Here is a 20,724-nt window from a genome sequence, read left to right on the forward strand (position 1 = left end):
TGTTCAACACTTAAAAAAGTGAATGTTGTCTCTGGTATTATCAGGCCTAGAGGTTCCTCCAACGTTATAGAGAACTTTGGATGACTGTTCAGGCAACAAACTGTTTCTATCATCTTCTCATTTGGGAAGCTGCTAACCTGCACTCCCTGTATACTCAGGAAATTAATTTTACTCCTTCTCAAGTCTCTGATGGGGTTGAAGACCAGATAGTTTAGTTTTACAATTAAATTTAGGTGTTTAGGATTAAGATGTTTTTAGGTCTAGATAGATGTTTTAAGTTGATAACGATGAGATATGATAGATATTTGATTTACATTCAGAATTTTAGACTCACCAGGATAGAAAAGATGTTTTCTTCAAGGCTGCCAAATACCAATAGCCAAAGCACTATGAATGCAACATTTATATAATTCATGATTGTTTCATTGTTCTTCTTGCTGTAGGTAGTTTATTGTATATATGTTTAATAATATAAATATTATATGTAAAAATATTTAATAAAAAATTTAAAATTAAACAAAGGAATACAAAAGGTATGAAAATGAAAATGTTATAATGAAACACATTATTATATCTAATACATATGTAATAAAAACAACACAAAAAAAGAAGTGAAGGATCCCTAACACTATTTTAATAGCTTGATTATATAATTTTTAAATTGAGACCAGACAATTAAACTCATTAAGAAGTTTGCATAGGCAGGATGTGGCTGTGGATGCCTTTAATCTGAACATTCAGGAGGCAGAGGCAGGAAGGTCCATATAAGTTTGAAGCCAGCTTTGTCTACATGGTGAGTTTCAGGCCAGCCAAAGTTGCATAAGGAGAAAATGTCTCAAAAACACAAGCATAAAAAACAAAACAAAACAAAACAAAACAAAACAGAAAACACACAAGCAGACAAACAAACAAATAATATAGCTGTAGCACTTGAGAGTCAAACAATATTGAGATCTTGATGAGTAAAGGAGATAAGTAAAACAAATATTGCAGGTTAACTATAGATATAGTAAAATTGAAAATATAAAAGCATAAATGCTGATTTTATGGATAAATACACAGTAAAATATAAGGTGTAAAAATAAAAAGACATTGGGGATGAATATTCAAATTGTGTTTTTGACAATTTCTGTACACCTTTTGCTGTGAATAATAACATACATAAGGGCAGAATGTTTTGCCAAGTGGAGAGAGAATAATATGTTAATTTGAAAGAGACCCTAGTATTGTGGTTTATTGCAAAGTTGGGATACTATGTCTCCATGAAGACCTATCCCCCAGAATAATGATACCTAACATATTAAATCTAGTTTTAAAAACCATAAAAATTACCTTGCTTTTCTGCTGAATATGTAAAAATGTATAATGATTTCCAAATGTATACTTTATAGAGCTAGGGAGAAATCCAGTACCTTGCATATGTTCTTATGTTTTAAAAGTTATTTCTTAATGGTGTAAAATATCAGAGTCTTTTTCCCAGTGTGTGATGGGCAATGTTATAGTGGTAAAGAAAACTATAGTTACACAAACTTCTTGTTCATAAAGTTATAAAAGTGAAATTAATCTCTAACTATAAGTGGAAGTTATTGCTTCACAGAAAAATTCCTCTTCAATTGACTCACACTGCTTCCAAAGGGCTGGCAACTTGGCTTCAGATGGTGCAAAAGGCAAAATTATATGCATGTTTAGTATCAAGTTCAGAAAGATCATTGATAAAGAAATGTATTAGGAATTTATGGATAAGATAATGAATAGGTAATACAGACTTCCATTTGTCATTGTGGAAGTTTTTGAGAGCCTTCCATTCCCTTTTTAGTCTGAAATCAGTTAACCTGAGCCATAACCACTGAACTAAAGAAAGATGACAGGTATGGCATTACTAGTGAGCCTCCTGCAGGACAGAGGATCAGGTTATAAAACACCCATAGATACCAAAAATACTTTTCTTACAGAAAAATTAGTAAGACAGTTACAAGTTTTGATGATTATTTTGGTTTTTTTATTTTTTTGCAATTTTTATTAAATATTTTACATATAACATTTATATTATTAAACATATATACAACAAACTACCTACAGCAGGAAGAACCATGAAACAATCAGGAATTATATAAATGCTACATTTTTTGTGTTTTGGCAATTTATATTTGGCAGCCTTGAAGAAAACATCTTTCCTATCTTAGTCTAAAGTTCAGATATTTCATCAGTATCAACTTAAGACATCTATCTAGGCCTATAAACATCTTAACCCCTAAAGAACTAAGCCTAATTGTAAAACCAAACTATCTGAGTATACTGGGTGTGCAGGTTAGCAGCTTCCCAAATGAGAAGATGACAGAGACAGTTTGCTGCCCAAATAGTCACACAAAACTCTATAACATTAGAGCATCATCTTCAGCTTTCTGACCCAATACATCTGAAAGACATATTTGTGAGTTAGGAACTATTGAGGACTTGCTTACCATGTCTTGGCAGAGTTTGGCCATCCACTCTGCCTGCATCCAAGCTTGCTCATTTTAGCCAGAATTCTCTGTGGCAGAAACGAGGACATTTTGCCCAGTGTCTTGTTTGCCACGTTTGAAGTCATCTCCATAAGGAGGCTCTTTTATGCTCATCATCTTTTTTGAAGAAGGCTGGGTGTTGCCAGGAGTTAACCTGTCTCACTGTAAATATATCTTTGATATAATAAAAACACCTTTAAATGTCATATTCTGTATGTCTCTGAGGTTTTCAAACACCTTATCTAACTGTTTTACCTTATCTTTCTATAGAATCACATCTATCTGCTACACCTAGGATACGGATTCTTGTGATAAAAATAGACTAGTAATTGATATGGTCATGGTTTGATCAACTAACAACTAGCTTGTATAACTTACTTATCCTAAACATCCTACAATAGCACTTTCAAAGTATTAGAAGTAAACCATATATTATAACTGAGTTGTATGGGTACAATACTGCATATTAGAGTAGGAAAAAAAAATATATATATATATAGTATGTGAAGAATGATCTTAAATTTGAATTCTATACCACTGTATCTAAAACAACTTTTATATCATTTAAAAAAAAACTATGTTCTGGTTTTGTGTGTATGCCTGTATGTCAGGGTGTATGTCTGTGTAGCACTTGGGTTTTGTGCCCCTGGAAACAGGAAAAAGGTGCTGAACCCCTTGGAACTGCAGTGACAGACGGGCATGAGCTTCAGTGTGTGTGTGCTGAGGATCAAACGCAGGCCCTCTTCATCACTGAGGAGTCCCTGCACGTTAAAATATAGTTTTAAGTGTTTTTGTTTGCATTAGCTACAAAAATATTGAATTGCATTGTGACATTTTAAATATATATATATATATATATATATATATATATATATATATATCACACCGTCAACATACTGATTAAACACCCCAAATTATCCAGTTTCACTCCATTTCCCCATCCTAGGTCTCTTCCTTCTTCTCAAATGGTTACACTTCTCTGTAACACCATTAAAGACGTGCATTTATTTATTTTAAACAGGGCAAGACTTATGCTATTCTTAAAATAGCAATTGAATATACTTAGTATCTCATGTAAAGTAAATATTTATGGTCTGAATAGTGACTGTGTAGTTTGGTTGTTATGTATGGTTGTTATGTATTGAATGTATTAAACATTTTTATATTTTATTTTTTTAATAATTTACTGAGATTACATCTCTATTGTTCTCCCCTCACTTGTATCTTCCTGTTGCCTTCTCTCTCCCCTTCTTTTTCCATATTCCTCTCTCCTAGACCTCTGGTTGAAGGGGACTTCCTCCAGGGAAGATTTTTCTATGTCACTTTTTTTTTTTTTTTTTTTTGAGTCCAACCGACTTCCATTTATTTGTCTGTAAAATGAATATGCCAGAGTCTTATTCAAGGAGTTGTGATGATTAAGTGAGGTCATGAAATAAAATGCCCTAGGACAGTGTCAGATAGACACAATGCGCTTACATAATAAATTCTTTTTTTTCCCTTTTTTATTATTAATTTATTCAAATTACATCTCAGTTGTTAGCCCATCCCTTGTATCCTCCCATTCTTCCCTCCCTCCCACTTCCTCCCGTATTCCCCTCCCCTTTGTCTGTGACTGAGGGGGACCTCCTCCCCCTGTATATGCTCATAGGGTATTGAGTCTCTTTTTGGTGACCTATTATCCTTCCTCTGAGTGCTACCAGGCGTCCCCATCCAAGGGACATGGTCAAATATGGGGCACCAGAGTTTGTGTGAATGTCAGATCTCCTCCACTTAACGGTGGAGAATGTCCTGTCCATCGGCTAGTCTGGGTAGGGGTTCGAAGTTTACTGACTATATTTTCCTTGGCTGGTGCCATAGTTTGAGGAGGACCCCAAGACCCAGACCCACCTGTAGTTTCCCAAGACCCTCTGGATCCTTCTATTTCCTCATTCTCCCAGGCTTCTCACACCTAAAGTCTCAATGGGATGTCCTCCCCTCTGAACCACTTTCCATGGGGACGTACCCTTGGACTAGTGTCTCAATATAAGTGAGTATATACCATTTAACTCTTTTTGCTTCTGGGTGAACTCACTCATTATGATAATTTCTGGTTCAATCCATTTGTCCATAAATTTAGGAATTCCTTGTTTTTAATAGCTGAGTAGTATTCCATAGTGTAAATGTACCACAGTTTCTTTATCCATTCTTCTACTGAGGGACACGTAGGCTGTTTCCATGTTCTGGCTATTATGAATAAGGCAGCTATGAACATGGTTGAGCATATGTCCCTGTTGTGTGGTAGTGCATCTTCTGGGTATATTCCAAGGAGTGGAATAGCCGGGTCTTGAAGCCCTATTCCCATTTTTCTGAGAAAGCGCCAGATAGCTTTCCAAAGTGGTTGTACTAGTTTGCATTCCCACCAGCAATGAAGGAGTGTTCCTCTTTCTCCACATCCTCGCCAGCATGTGGTGTCAGTTGAGTTATTGATCTTAGCCATTCTGATGGGTGTAAGATGGAATCTCAGTGTCGTTTTGATTTGCATTTCTCTAATGACTAAGGAGGTCAAGCATTTCTTTAAGTGTTTCTCAGCCATTTGATATTCCTCTGTTGAGAATTCTCTGTTTAGTTCTGAGCCCCATTTCTCTATTGGGTTATTTGGTTTGGTGGTGTTTAATTTCTTGAGTTCTTTATATATTTTGGATATTAGACCTTTGTCACATGAAGGGTTGGTGAAGATCTTTTCCCAGTCTGTAGCCTGTTGCTTTGTTCTCTTGACAGTGTCACCTGCCTTACAGAAGCTTCTCAGCCTCATGAGGTCCCATTTATTAATTGTTGACATTAAGGCCTAGGCTGTTGGTGTTCTGTTCAGGAAGTTGTCTCCTGTGCCTATGTGTTCCAGACTCTTCCCCACTTTTTCCTCTAACTGGATTAATTCTCTGGTTTTAGGTTGAGGTCTTTAATCCACTTGGACTTGAGTTTTGTGCATCAAAAAGAGATCAAGGGGATCCAAATTGGAAAGGAGAAAGTCAAATTATCCCTATTTGCAGATGATATGATAGTGTATATAAGTGACCCCCAAAATTCCACCAGAGAACTCCTACAGCTGATAAACACCTTCAGCAAATTGGCAGGATACAAAATAAACTCAAAAAAGTCAGTAGCTTTCCTATATACAAATGACAAACAGGCAGAGGAAGAAATTAGGAAAATTACTCCCTTAATGATAGCCACAAGCAATATAAAATATCTAGGAATAACCCTAACCAAGCAAGTGGAGGACCTATTTGAAAAAAAACTTTAAATCTCTGAAGAAAGAGATTGAAAATGACATCAGAAGATTGTTCGTGGATCGGGAGAATTAACATAGTAAAAATGGCCCTCTTACCAAAAGCAATTTACAGAGTCAATGCAATCCCTATCAGAATACCTACAAAATATTTTGAAGATATTGAAAGAACAATTCTCAACTTCATATGGAGAAACAAAAAGCCCAGAATAGCAAAAACAATCCTATACAATAAAAGATCCTCTGGAGGAATCTCCATACCTGATCTCAAGCTGTACTATAGAGCAACAGTAATTAAAACAGCATGGTACTGGCACAGCAATGGGCTAATGGATCAATGGAATCGAACTGAAGACCCAGAAATGAATCTACACACATTTGGTCACTTGATTTTTGACAAAGAAGACAAAACTATGTCACTTCTTTACGGTCAACGATCCAACGTTTCTGCCATTTTTTTTTTTTAATATAGATAGAAATCTGAGGCTGCTGAGGTGTGTGTGTGTGTGTGTGTGTGTGTGTGTGTGTGTGTGTGTGTGTGTGTTCGTACCATTGTCAGTTTCTTTTTTTTTATTAATTTATTCTAGTTACATCTTGAGAGCCAAATCTATAAATCTGAAAATGTCCAAAAAAGGGATATTTAAAATTATTACTAAATATTCATGTGCAGATAACTATGCACAGTATTGATTTTTCATTTTGGAAAAATAAATTGAAATTTATAAATCCATAATAACTATATACATATAATTAAAACATTAAGTCACCTAAAATACCATTATTACACCATTGCTTAGTAATATTACTTTTCCTGGTATATGATGGGTAGGGTTATTCTAGAAAGAAACCTCTATTTTCATAAATAGGGAAACTAGTTGATTATAAACTGAATCAATTTATCAGAAAAGTTTATCATTAAAGTTATAAGAATTGTATTATGCATGGGAGTGCCAAGAATATTATTACTCTATTTTCAAATATCTTTTAAAAAGCTTTGAGTACAACTTTTAATCATGCATACAGACCTACCTCAGAAGTGATTAAATCTTATTTTACATTATAGGTATTTTAAGAAATTGTTTTTCCTTATTCACTTTCCTTAAAAAATACTGTCATTTTTATTAAAAATATTTTCATACATTTTTTTCTTGTGGTAAGATGGTATCATGATTTCCTAATGAGACTCGGTGGGTGTCTAATATATCATAAAACAATATAATGGGCACTTTAGATTTGGCATCATTCCAAAACAATGTGTTTTTAAGGGTGTTGTATGTCTAATCATTCAAACCTGCTAAAGAGATACCCAAGATTATTGTCTGAGGACCCTAGAGTTTTTAATGCAATTTAAAAATTAGTGTGTATTTCCTAATCCTTTGGGGAGTAACCCAAGGCAGACAAAATGCATCAAATAGATCCTGCAAAAGGCAGTATTATTTCTCCCTAAAACTATAAAGAAATGTAAAACAAAAAGTGATCTTGAGGAGATGATTTTCTTCTTCTTGGTCCCCAGTTGTAGAGTTTATCAGTAACATTTCTGTTTTATTCATCAAGGGCAGGATGAAGGGAAACAGGAATAAGAGACTATTTCAGAGAAATGACTAAATGGGGACAGTGAGCAGATACAGAAACGCAGTGGTTCTGAATGAGAGAAGGAAAAAAAATTTAACCAAGAGATGCCAGGCTCCAAAGTGGACTTTAGCACAGTGCTCAGGAACTGCACCCATCTGCCAAATTGAGACCCTTTTGTGTACAATTGATTCTTTTTTTTTTTTTTTTACTGGTACTTTATTTTATTTTACATACATATTTATATTATTCCACATATATACAATAAACTACCTATAGCAAAAATAACCATGACACAATCAGGAATTATATAAATGTTACATTCTTAGTGTTTGGCTATTTGTATTTGACAGCCTTGAAGAAAACATCTTTCGGCAGATTTGGGCCCAGGGGTCCCGCTCAAACTAAGGCACCAGCCAAAGACAATACAGGCGGAAAACTTTAAACCCCTACCCAGATCTAGCCAAAGGTCAGAACATTCTCCACAGTTGAGTGGAGAGTGGGATATGACTTTCTCACGTACTCTGGTGCCTCACATTTGACCATGTCCCCTGGAGGGGGAGACCTGGTGGCACTCAGAGGAAGGACAGCAGTTTACCAAGAAGAGACTTGATACCCTATGAGCATATACAGGGGGAGGTAATCGCCCTCAGGAACAGTCATAGGGGAGGGGAATAAGGGGAAAATAGGAGGGAGGGAGGAATGGGAGGATACAAGGGATGGGATAAACATTGAGATGTAACAAGAATAAATTAATTTTAAAAATTAAAAAAAAAAACATCTTTCCTATCTTGGTGAGTCTAAAATTCTAAATGCAAATCAATCTCCATCACATCTGTTTAAACACACGAGCTATATGTTATAATAGAAATAGTGGTGAATTTAAACTTGTGTTTTATAATGGAAGTCTTACTAGATGGCCGCTGTCCTCATATGTATGTGTACAATGCTCTGACAGTTTCTATGTTTCAAATGCAAGGCTGGGAAACTGGGGTAGACATCGCACAACACAGGGCTGTGAGCCATTCATCCATCATTCAGCCTTCTAGAGACCATTGCTATCCTCCAACTTAGGACAGTCTCAAGAGTAATAACCCATCCTATCCCATGTACTGCTTCTGAAATATGTCCATGAAAATTTAATACCCTTCACCACAAAATGGGCAGTTTATATGTCCAGAAGTTTTTCTCTTGACTCTTTCTTTAGAGTAGCATTAACAGGTTCAAATAACAAGTAAAGCAGTAACTGATTTGGACGGGTAACTTTTCAAAGATTCTAACTGCTTATTCAGAGGCAGCTGGGGACTCAAATGCACTGTGAGAATTGAAAAAAAAAAGGTATCCTGTCCCCTGGATGGGAAGGCCTGGTGGCACTCAAGGGAAGGATAGCAGGCTACCAAGAAGAGACTTGATACCCTATGAGCATATACAGGGGGAGGAGTCCCCCTCAGTCACAGTCATAGGGGAGGGGAGTAAGGGGAAAATGGGAGGGAGAGAGGAATGGGAGGATACAAGGGATGGGATAACAATTTAGATGTAATATGAATAAATTAATAAAATATAAAAAAGACAAGAATAAAGGTATCCTGCGTATTATTTATTCTCACCGGTGATGTTTCGAAGATCACGATAATACAGTGGTGAAACAAAGTTACTGACATTGTTAATGTTATTTTCCACCTAAAAATCTCTGTATTGTTCTTCACCATGCCTATGTTCCCCCGACTCCTATCCCAGCTTTAGAGTCTTAATATTTTTTTGTTTGACCCTACTATGAAATTCTGAAAAATGTAGAAATGCAATCACATAGAATAATTTTCAGCATTGTTTTTTTAACACCTAATATAATGCTCTCCAACCCATTTAGACTGTTGAGTGCATCATTAGTTTGTTCCTGAGTTCATTGCTGAGTAGTATTCCATGATATGCATATTTCAGCTTACTATAATAAGTCATCAGTTGAAAAATTTTGGGTTACTTAGTTTTTGAGTGTTGTGAATATAGCTTCCATAAGCATTCAGATTTTTGTGTCAACATAAATTTTTACTTTTATGGAAAATTATACCCAAAAGTCAAATTGCAGGTCACATGATAATTTTATGATCTCTAAAACTTTTGTTATTATCATATGAGCGTGAAAGACAAGTGTCTGTGTGCATGCCCATGCCGTTGTATGCCCGTGGAGGCCAGTGGACAGCGTTGTGGAGTCTGCTTTTACTGGCTAAGACACCACACCAGCTTTATTGTTGGGTCTTAAAAGAATACGCTAACTACTTCCAAGTGGTGGCTTCAGCTTTCCCTCCTACAAGCTGTATGGGAGTTGTTCGGTATCCCTTTAGTACGGTCACTTTTCTTTTCTTTCCCCTCTTCCGATAAGCATGCATTTTTCTCCCTGTGGCTTTTCTTCTCATTACATTTACAGCTAACGATTTTCAGACTCCACTGATAGGTTTATCAGTATCTATTTGTCTTTTTGATGTAGAAATCTCCCCGTTTCTTTTGTACGTTTTCCTTTTGGGTTAATGTTTTTATAGACTTGTGAAGCATCTTCATGGCTTGTGGAATCTGGTATTTCATTGAGTAGGTCGCGTGAAAATACTTTTTTCCATTAGTTGCTTACTTTTTCAAATTCTTAGCAGATCCTTCTAAGAAATGAAAAATGTTTAATTTTTACAAGCCATTGAATCAATTTTTCTTTCTAAATATGTTCATTTACTTGAAAATAAAATATAAGAACATGATTTCCCCTTCCTCCCTCCAACCCTTCCCATGTCCCTCCTCTTGCCTTCTCTTGATCAAATTCAGAACTTCTTTTTCTTTATTATTACTCTCTCTCTCTCTCTCTCTCTCTCTCTCTCTCTCTCTCTCTCTCTCTCTCTTTCACACACACACACACACACAGATGCACACACACACTCTCACAGATGCACACACCCATGCACGTACATGCACACACACATGCACACACATGCATATACACATGCACACAAACAAGTGCTCACAAGCACATGCACACATGCACAGGCATGCATACACACATACACATGCACACAGTACACACACATGCATGCATGCACACACACTCTCTCACAGATGCACACACACAAAAGCATACACATGCATATACACATGCACACACAGGTGCGCACATGCACACACATGCACATACACACTGCATACACACACACACACACACACACACACACACACTCAATTAAACCTCCAGAGGGATGACCACTTGTGGGCAATATTCAGCCTTGGGGAAGGCTGTTTCTGCTCTCAGCACTCTTAGTTGCCCATAATTCTCTTACTAAGACTGAGCCACGAGATTCCTCCATCCTTTTATATTAATTTTTCTGTGGACTCTAGATACTCCACCTAACCGCAAATCTTATAAGTCCTGTTTTATGTTATTTCTGAAAGTTCTATGGATTTTGTTCTAGATTTGATCTTTGATTTTTAGTTAAAGGAGTGAAAAGTAGATCAAAGTTCTCCTTGTGTCTTTTATTGCTCATTTTAGCCTGTTCTTGTCTAATTGTCCATCCCTATGCTTTGAAGTATCTAGCACTATTTTATATCATTATTTTATATTACTATTTTTACAACTTTGCTTCAAATCATTTGGGTATATAAATGAATGCCATTCTTGATTCCCTTTTCCAATTTGTTTTCTGGTGTATCTATTTTTCCACAATGCTTTGTAGTCGTGATTGGTAAAATTACAGTCAGTAACTGAATTTGCTGTTATTATAGTTTTAGGTGCTATGTAATGGTAATATATTATAATGATATACTATTTTGTAGTCTGCATCAGAATCACATAGATTTAATATTATCATAATCTTTTTGCACAGAAACATTTTTCATCTAATTCCTTTATAAACTTACAAAGTTTCAAATAATTTTATGTATTTATATAAGTAATCTATACTGTTTATGGAGTCACTTGGTCTACTCTGACCAAGTGTTTGAAAGGATTGTTTTCTGTGATCAGTACTCGGGTTTTTGTTAGTGTATGGTTCCTGTGTGGTGCAATGTCAGTCCAAAAGACTTAACTTTCTTTTAGGGTTGTGTGTGTGTGTGTGTGTGTTTGTGTGTGTGTGTCTGTCTGTCTGTCTGTTTATATACATACACATATATGTATTGTGTAAAATATTAGATAACTATAAAATAATATAATCCCTTGAGGTGTTCTAAGTGATCCAATTTTAAAAAATGGGCTAGCAACCTAAACAGAGAGTGCTCATTAGAAAAAATAAAGTGTATAAGAATTGCCTCTGAAGTGTTCTTCATCCTTAGGAATTAGGGAAATGTAAATTCAAACAACTGTGAGAAAAGATAGCTAAGATCAATGAAACAAGTAGCAACAAATACTCCTGAGGTTGTGGGAAAAGAGTAATCCACATTCATGCTGGTGGTAAACTGGTGCAGCCACTCAGGAAATATATATGCTATATGACTCAGCTATCCCACTCCTTACGAGATGCCCAGCACACTCCACATCCTCCAGATACCTGTTTAACAGTGTTCATGGCCACCATATACTCATGAGCCAGAGAGTGGAAACAACCTAAATGTTTAATAAATGGATGACAAAAACATGGTACATACAAGTGGAATACTATTTAGCCATAAAACAAAATGAAATCACAAACTTTGAAGGTATATTTATAGACCTGGAAGAGATTTTATTGAGCATGGGAACCTAGACCCAGCCAGACGAAAGCTGCATGTTCTTTCATCTGTAGTTCCTTGGTCCAAAGCATACAGATCCAAGCATACAGAAACCAAGAAGGTCTAAAGGGACCATATGAAGAGAGGAGATTTGGGAGGAAAGATCAGGGTACATGCAATATGAAGTGGGAAAATGGAATAAGTGGAGAGGAGAGAGGGTGAGGTATACATAAGGAGAGACACAAAGCCAATAGCAATATTCAAATTTTATCATTTTATACCTACCTCTGTTTGTTCTGGACTAATTCTTCATTGTATTACTTGTTATTCATCTGTTTCCCTCCCTCCCTCCTATCTGTGTTTTCTCCCTCTCTCATCCTTTTCTACACCTCCAGTTCAGTCTCATTTTTTGTTTTTTTTGTTTTTTTTTCCATCCACAACTTAGAGACTCACTTTACTGAGTCACTGTTTCTGAACTGATCATCCTCACCTTGGTTCTGAACATAGCAGAAACAGTCTTTACATTTTACCATTAGGGATAAATGTAATATTAAGCACCAGGCGGGCCTTTTGTCATTGTTATAGAAATCTTTGTCAAGTTGAACTTTTTTTCTCTTTCCCTACTTATGTTTTATTCGTTTGGGTTTTTTTTGTTTGTTTGTTTTGTTTTGTTTTGTTTTTCTTTTTTTTTTTTTTTTATTAATTTATTCTTGTTACATCTCAATGTTTATCCCATCCCTTGTATCCTCCCATTCCCCCCCCCCATTTTCCCATTATTCCCCTCCCCTATGACTGTTCCTGAGGGGGATTACGTCCCCCTATATATTCTCATAGGGTATCAAGTCTCTTCTTGGCTACTTGCTGTCCTTCCTCTGAGTGCTACCAGGTCTCCCCCTCCAGGGGACATGGTCAAATGTGAGGCACCAGAGTACGTGAGAAAGTCGTATCACACTCTCCACTCAACTGTGGAGAATATTCTGACCGTTGGCTAGATCTGGGAAGGGGTTTAAAGTTTACCTCCTGTATTGTCCTTGGCTGGTGCCTTAGTTTGAGCGGGACCCCTGGGCCCAAATCTGCCTATCATATTGTTCTACTTGTAGATTTCTAGGACCCTCTGGATCCTTTTATTTTGCTGTTCTCCCATGCGTCTCTCATTTAGAGTCCCAATAGGATGCCTTCCCCTCTGTCCCAGTTTCCTGGTAAGTGAAGGCTTTTGTGGGACATGCCCCTTGGGCTAGTATGCAGATATAAGTGAGTATATACCATTTGATTCTTTCTGCTTCTGGGTTAACTCACTCATTATGATCATTTCTAGCTCAATCCATTTATCCACAAATTTCGGGAATTCCTTGTTTTTAATAGCTGAGTAGTATTCCATAGTGTATATGTACCACAGTTTCTTGATCCACTCTTCTACTAAGGGACACTTAGGCTGTTTCCATGTTCTGGCTATTATGAATAAGGCTGCTATGAACATGGTTGTTTTGTTTTTCAAGGCAGGGTTTCTCTGTGTAGCCTTGGCTGTCCTAGACTCACTTTGTAGACCAAGCTAGCCTCAAACTCATAGTAATCTGCCTGCCTCTGCCTCCCAAGTGCTGGGATTATAGACATGTGCCCCTATGCCCAGCCCCCAACTTATGTTTTAAACCACGCATGAATGGATGCTCAATTTTTTCAAATGATATTACTAGATTTTTATTATTTAGCCTTCTAATATTGTAAAATGTGTTCTCTTGTTTTTATCAGGTTTTTCATTTCTGTATTAAACTTTATCAGCTCATCCTGTGTAATATTTTTATATCTTGATTAGTTTAATCTGATAATAGCTAATTAATGATGCCTTGTATTTATATTCAGGAATGATGTTGGTTTGTAGTTTTCTCTTTAGAGATGGTTTCATGTGGATTTAAAATCAGAATAATGATTAGCTTTATAAAATTAAAATATTTCCCTATTTTTATTTCATCAAAACAAATGTATAGAATTGGTGTTAAATCTGTCAGGATTGTTTAGTGTTATCCATAGAAACCATCTGTGCCTGGACAATTTCTTTTGAGGAAACTGCTATTAGATTCAACTTCCTGGATAGTTTTAAGTGAATAAAGATTACTTAGTTTATTTTGGAAATGTTTGGATCTTTTCAAATTGTATTTTGAAGAGTTGGATTTGCTGGAGAAATGGCTGAACATTTAAAAATGCTTGCTATTCAGCTATGAGAATTGATCCTAACACCTAGGTACATCCTGGCCTCTCACAAACACTTGTAATTCAGGCTCCAAGGAGCTCTGCATCCTCTTCTTTCCTGTATAGATGGACACACACACACAGAGACACATGCATGCACACACAAAACAGGCATGCATGCATGTACACATACCTGATCAAATAATTGCACATATGTATATAACCATGCACACACACAAACATGCACATACACGCACACACACACACAGAGGCACACACTCATTCAGGCAAGCATGCACACAAATAAAATATTAAAGACTAGGTCTATTTCAAAAAATACATCCAATTCGTCTTCATGTAGTTTTCCCCTTACTATCTTTTGACATCTGGATGTGGCTCCCTCATTTCTTTCTAATATTGATGGTTTAGATAATTTTTCTTTCCAGTATTTCAGGATTTTTGTCCACTTAATGAGTACCATAAAAGAATCCAAATGTTATTTCATTGACTTTCCTTACTTTTCTTTTTAAAAACATATTTGGTTTGCTCATGTTTCCTTCCCATCTCTAGTTAGGTTATTATTACAGGTTTTGAGGTCAGCATATGGATTATAGACTTGAGATCTTTTCAATGTACATGGTTACTGCTATAAATTTACCTCTGAACACCCCTATAGAGACATCCCACAAATTTTTGTATGTTATGTTTTCAGTTTTTCTTTCTCTCCCTTAATATGTTATGGTTTCTTTTGTTTGCCTTGCTTAAGACTTCCCCTATAACCCAGGGATTACTTAAACACATGTTTTATTTTCAAAGTACTTGTAAATATCCTACTACTATTTTGTCAGTTGGTGTCCAGTTCAGGTGCATTGTAGCACAACAAACCAAAACAAAAAAGCACGTGCTTTGTGAAATCTAGGTATGGTGATACATTTTTGAATCTCTAGTAGTCAAGAAATAGGGACAGAAAGATTAGGAATTTGTGAACAACTTAAGCTGCAGATTGAGGAAACATTCCCTTCTGTAACTTATATTTAATACACATTTCACTTCCATTCTTTACTTTCTTCCTGCTTGTTTTTTTTTTTTTTTTTTTTTTTTTTTTTTTTTTAGAAAGTTTCACTATAATAAATTTACTTTGGATACTAGTTTCACTGTCTTGTAGTGAGTTTTTCTCATTTTAAAGTTCTTACTGAATGATAGCCCATGGGAGTCCTATCCATTTGGCTTATTGTTTTTCCCCTATGCCTACTGCAAGACCTACTAAACACTAGTGCTTAATTGCTGCATAACAGAACAGTCATTAGGAATTTAAATTTTCCTTTCTATGTCTGTCACCTATGTTTTACAGTCTTAAAATGGAGGGCTATAGATTTGCATTCAATAATTCTCCACACATTACTCTTTAGGCTTGTGGTTAGGACTCTAGCAAAATTAGCCCAGAATTTTTTACTCTAGGAGAAAAGCAATTGCAAAATTCAGCACATGTTTGAGGTCAAGTTCTACTGTGTAGAACTGCGTGTAATTTTCAATTACATATAGGCAGAGTTCCATGATGTTTCCCATATGTGCATGTGATAGTCACCCTTATGGTCCTACAGTGACCTTATTAATAAGACAATAACCTTTAAAACCACTGATAGCTTGGTTCCTACCACTCTGATGTTCAAAAATAGTGTTCAGGCAAGTCATGGTGTGAATTGTCAAATATTATTTAATATATGTGCATTCCTGGAGAAGGATGCAGGTTCATTATTCAGATAAGGTACTGAACATAATTTGAGACTCCTTTCAAACATAATTTACATTAGATACAATCACTACAAATTTTTCAATGGCTTATGAAAGTGTCTCTCTTTTAAATTGTGCTCTGTATCTTTGGCTTAACTGTTCACAATGCTTACTCTCCTACTTGGCTTTAGATTCTGCTTAAGGAAATATTTAAGGATTGAATTCACTCCACTTTTGTCAGAAAGTATGGAAATGTTTGTACATGGGGACTCTGACTGCATGCTAGAATGGAAATTCACTAGGGAGGGGGAAGCAGTTCATTTTGTAGCCAAGGAGCTGTTGGTACACTCACTCCCTGCATCCTTCAAAGGCATCTTTCATGACACACAGACAAACCGTAGCCAGTGAGAGAATAGAAAGAACACTTCTCACATGTGTCAATCTAAGCAAACTTGCGTAGCAGCTGTGCTAGGTGGTGATGGGGATTATCACAAGACCCAATTGCAGGGGTTTGCCTGCTGGAAGAGACAACTCAGCCTCTCGGGGGACCACTTTGTTGGAGATGGGAGCAGTAAGGCATCTCTGTTGCTAGTGGATATTGTGGCCACGGAGTACAAAGTAGTGAGAGAGAAAAATCAGAAAGTAATAAAAATACAAAAAGGAAAACTCGGAGGTTTTGTTTTGTTTTGATTTGAGGTCTTAAAGTGGGAGAATAAAACAAATGTCCTGGGATTGTTGCACTTACGGTAACGAAAAGAAAACATTAGATATGCCTTTAATGAAGAAAACTTCCAGGGCATTCATTCTTTTCATTTGAGAACCGTCTGGGTGCACTGTGAAATAAAGTTGCAAAGGAAGCATGTTCAAACCTTTATTTGCTACTTTTGGTAGGAAAGATCTTCTCTCTCTCTCTCTCTCTCTCTCTCTCTCTCTCTCTCTCTCTCTCTCTCTCTCTCTCTCTCTCTCTCTCTCTCTCTCTCTCTCTCTCTCTCTCTCTCTCTCTCTCTCTCTCTCCTACAAGCCAGAGTTTTCTGTGCAAATGAAACAGGCGTTGCAAGAATGATATTCACTTTGGACGACTCTTCACATTCCAAGTCATGACTGCGTTAGGCAGCACAATCCCATCTCTGGTTGATGGGCAGAAAAAGTGGGCAGCTTGCCAGGTAGACGTTTCCATGACTCCCAGCCCCCAAAGGTGATGCGTTTTTCAGCTAATTCAATGAAGAGTGGGCTGAACTTTGGGTCTAAAGGAGACAATAGCTGCCTTCGCAGTATCAGCAGAATGGTTGATGGGAATGCACTCTCTCTACATTTGGCAGAGAATCATGTGACCTGACGACTGAGATTTTGTGATGGTGCCAACGGAGACTTGGAAGCAGCAAACGGGCCTGACTTTTTTCTTCTTTTCTAGCAAAGGATCAGAAAATGGTGGATCTTAATACTTGACTTTAGCCAGACTCAGCAAGCAACTGAGCTTTGAAGCACAACTTCGCCTTTATTCTTGGTTTTTGGCAGGCCACCAGGAGGCTGTCCCTTTCACGCCTGATAAATTCTGCTGCTTATCTCTAAAGAGAGAGAGAGAAGGAAAATAACAGAATATTAAGGCATAAGAAGTGAATCCTAAAATTGTATGTGCTTTTTTTTTCTTTTCTGACTGCTGATTTTTTTTTTTAATTTATGTTAATATCCTTTTTTGGTTACTGAAGAATCCAAGTAGTTGGGTTATTTATTTATGTATGTATTTGGTTTATAATGAACAGGCATTTGAACTGGTCGAACAGGACGACAGAGCAGTGAGCATGAGATCATTGCAGCCGAGTAGGAAACTGGCACCCAGCCTTTTCACCCCTTCGCTTCGGGAGATGAACGTGTGCAGTCCTCATTTCTCAAGCCAGCACAGCCTGGAAGGATTCCGGGTCTCTCTCACCTTCTATCCTTCTGCTGCCTGTGGATGGCAACGATTGGTGCAGCTTCTACGCAGTTCTTTGTGCCTGGAATACGAATGGAGACAAGCCCTCTGGACCTCCTTCTCTGAGCAATTGCAGGCGCCCTGAAGAAACAGCAACCAAAGCAAACCAAACAAAAAAGCCCTGAGCGTCTCAGTACTTGCAAGAGTGCAGAAAAATAACGATAATGATGAGATGCGCCTGCCTGAAAACAAAAACAAACAAACAAAAAATGCAAACCAAAACAAACCCCCAAAAAAGCAAACTTTGGCTTGTTTAACTCCTGAGACATCGGGCTTTGTAAAGCAGCTTTGAAGGCATCACAACCAAATCAGCCTCCTTTCTTTTTATTTATTTTTTTTTTTATTTATTATTTCAAAAACTATGGCCTAAGAGCAGTACGTTGCACTTGGTGAACTCGCACTTTCATATCAGGTATAACTTTTTTTGTTTCTTTTTATGCTTTCTATTACATAAATCAGGGTCCTTGCAGTTTCAATTTACTCTTAACTTATCGCCCACTCTACACTTTTTTCTTTTGCTTTCTGACTCTAACTGTGATTAGCATAGGTACTAAACTGGAAAATAGAAAAGTTTCTATAGAAATGTACTCCTGCTTTGTTGTGCACAAAAGTTTCAGACAGACAGTAGTATGTGTTATCTGTGATTTTTGTGTCCAGTAATACTTCTCTTTTTTCTTTCTTTCTTTCTTTTTTTACTTTTCTTTTCTAAAGAGAAAGGGGCTTGGTATTCAGTAGTAAAGAAAGTAGAACCTTTTCTGAGACTCATAATTTGAAATGCAAAAGAAGAAACTCCTCTAAGTTCTGAAAAGAGAACTTGCTTGAAAAATGCACCCAAATAAAGCTAAATAAAATCAGTTTGGGAGGAGTTTCATGCGTTTCAGTAAAGAGTAATGGGTATTGAAAGAACATATCTCAATTGCTAAGTACAAAATAGCTTGTTCCTTAGTAATTCTACTTTTCAAAACCCATGGAAGAAGAATTTGCACTAGAGCAGTTGCAAAGTGTTGCTAGTTTCCCTCCTCTATTCTGGTGGAGAAAGTCTATATAAACTTGTTTCAAGTTCATAGTTGCGCTGGCTCGGCAGGTGAACACACTGCATCCTAATTACTTTGTCTATTTGCAGAAGGAAATTGCTGAGCAACTTAAACAGCTAGTAACAAAAAAAAAAAAAAAGCAATTTTCCTGCAAAAGGAATGGATGATATGTGCTTCTTTGAAATGTTTTTATTGAAAATGTTTCCAAATATGCAGGAGAAAATTCTGAAAGAGGGAAATGCTTTGGGATATGCAGTGTGCTATCAATCAAGATTATAATTTTCATATTAAGAACTGACATTATCCATGAGAAATAAACTCCAGGGAAATTGGTATGCTTTTACAATTATATTTCATGATGTCAGAAACACATAGGATAAACAAAGAAATATTATACAGCTGATTCGTGTTGCCTTCCTTTTGGTTATTTGACATAGAATCATGAGACTTTCCACCTTATATACAGACAGCATTTGAATAAAATGTTTTATTGAGCTTATTGGTGATTGTTCACTAATTATTTACAGAATGGCTCTTATTCCTCCTTTGCTAATGGAAAGTCAACTTTCAAAGGCTTAATTAATATTGATAAACCTGTTTTCATGTTTCATGATCCTTTAGCTTTAAAAAAAAAAAGCATCATTTTGAATGTTATTTCAGGAGCCATTAATCTGCACACTCTTCGTTATCTTATTAAGCTCCATGCCAAATCCAAAGGTCTTTCCAGCTTTCACTACTTTGTCGTGCAGAACCTAGTCGCTTCCTTGCAAACTGTTACTCTGAACGCAAGCCAACCAAAATGGACACATAAATGCAAACTGTGAAACTACTTCTGTGTCATACGAGTATCCTGGGGTGGGGCCCTCGGACTCTGCCCAGCCTTAAGGAAAATACTTTTAAAGGCTTTCCCCATTTTGACATTGTGTTTCTTCCCGGCCATCCACTTTCATTCTCACAGTCCACACAGATGATTCTCGTAGGTGGCCGTTGTCTGAAAATTTTCTTTTGTGGTTGTTTTAGGGGAACACTTAAAGTGGACATGAGAAGAGAAGAAAATGACCATAGGAGAAAATCTTCTCAGGTAAAGATGAAAAGCACACGTATAAAGTGTAATTAATCTACACTATTAAAGAGAAAATTACTCTGTCTGTGTTTGGTGTGAGAAACTGTCCTTCCCTTTGTGAAGCTAGCTATCAGAATCTTCGCTGATGGTTCCCTTCAAGAGTTTGCAGTATTACTTGCCTTTGTCAACCTTTTGTTTGGTTTTGTGATCAATGCCCAGTGACCATCCTTCCAAGGACATATGTATATATTGATCCAAACAACACAGGTATGGAATGACTGACTAGGAAGCTAGTCAGTCAAAAGAAAAAAAATATCTTTTAGTGGTTATACCATATAAAAAATATCTTTTAGTGGTTATACCATATAAAATGAAGTAAAAATCTGCGAGAAGGGTTTAAACTTGTGGTTTGTTTCTTATTTTTCATATATCTAGTGAGACAATAAAGCCAAAGCTTTAGTAATAAAAGCTACAGCCTATGTTTCCTCCTTTTTTTAAACATGAAATGTATAAGTATATGCTAAAATACATTTACTACAATTGGCTGCATAATTGTTGATTATTTACTATAGTTTTAATAAGTAGGAGAAGGACTCGAAAATAAATAATGGTGAAAATTTGTGTAGACAAAACTATCTGTATTAAACTCTAGAAAATGCATTCTATTTGTATTTATTTCAAAACATGCCAAATCATGAAGTAATTACTATGCAGTATTATTTTTCACAATGAAG

At 36.4% G+C, this 20,724-nt stretch overlaps 1 long non-coding RNA gene across 2 annotated transcripts in view; it reads left to right on the plus strand.

Annotated features, from left to right (window-relative positions):
- The window catches only part of LOC127192819 (uncharacterized), a 97,473-nt gene extending 77,142 nt beyond the window's left edge, over nucleotides 1-20,331 (plus strand). Inside the window, exon 4 of one of the 2 annotated variants that reach the window (XR_007831075.1) lies at nucleotides 19,948-20,331. This is a non-coding gene — a long non-coding RNA (uncharacterized LOC127192819). Of the gene's footprint in view, nucleotides 1-17,684; nucleotides 17,928-19,947 lie in introns of those variants that run through there. The other variant, XR_007831074.1, reaches the window with a different exon arrangement.
- The last annotated feature ends 393 nt before the right edge of the window (nucleotides 20,332-20,724 follow it).

This window comes from Acomys russatus, chromosome 8, assembly GCF_903995435.1.
Source record: "Acomys russatus chromosome 8, mAcoRus1.1, whole genome shotgun sequence".
Lineage (NCBI taxonomy): Eukaryota > Metazoa > Chordata > Mammalia > Rodentia > Muridae > Acomys > Acomys russatus.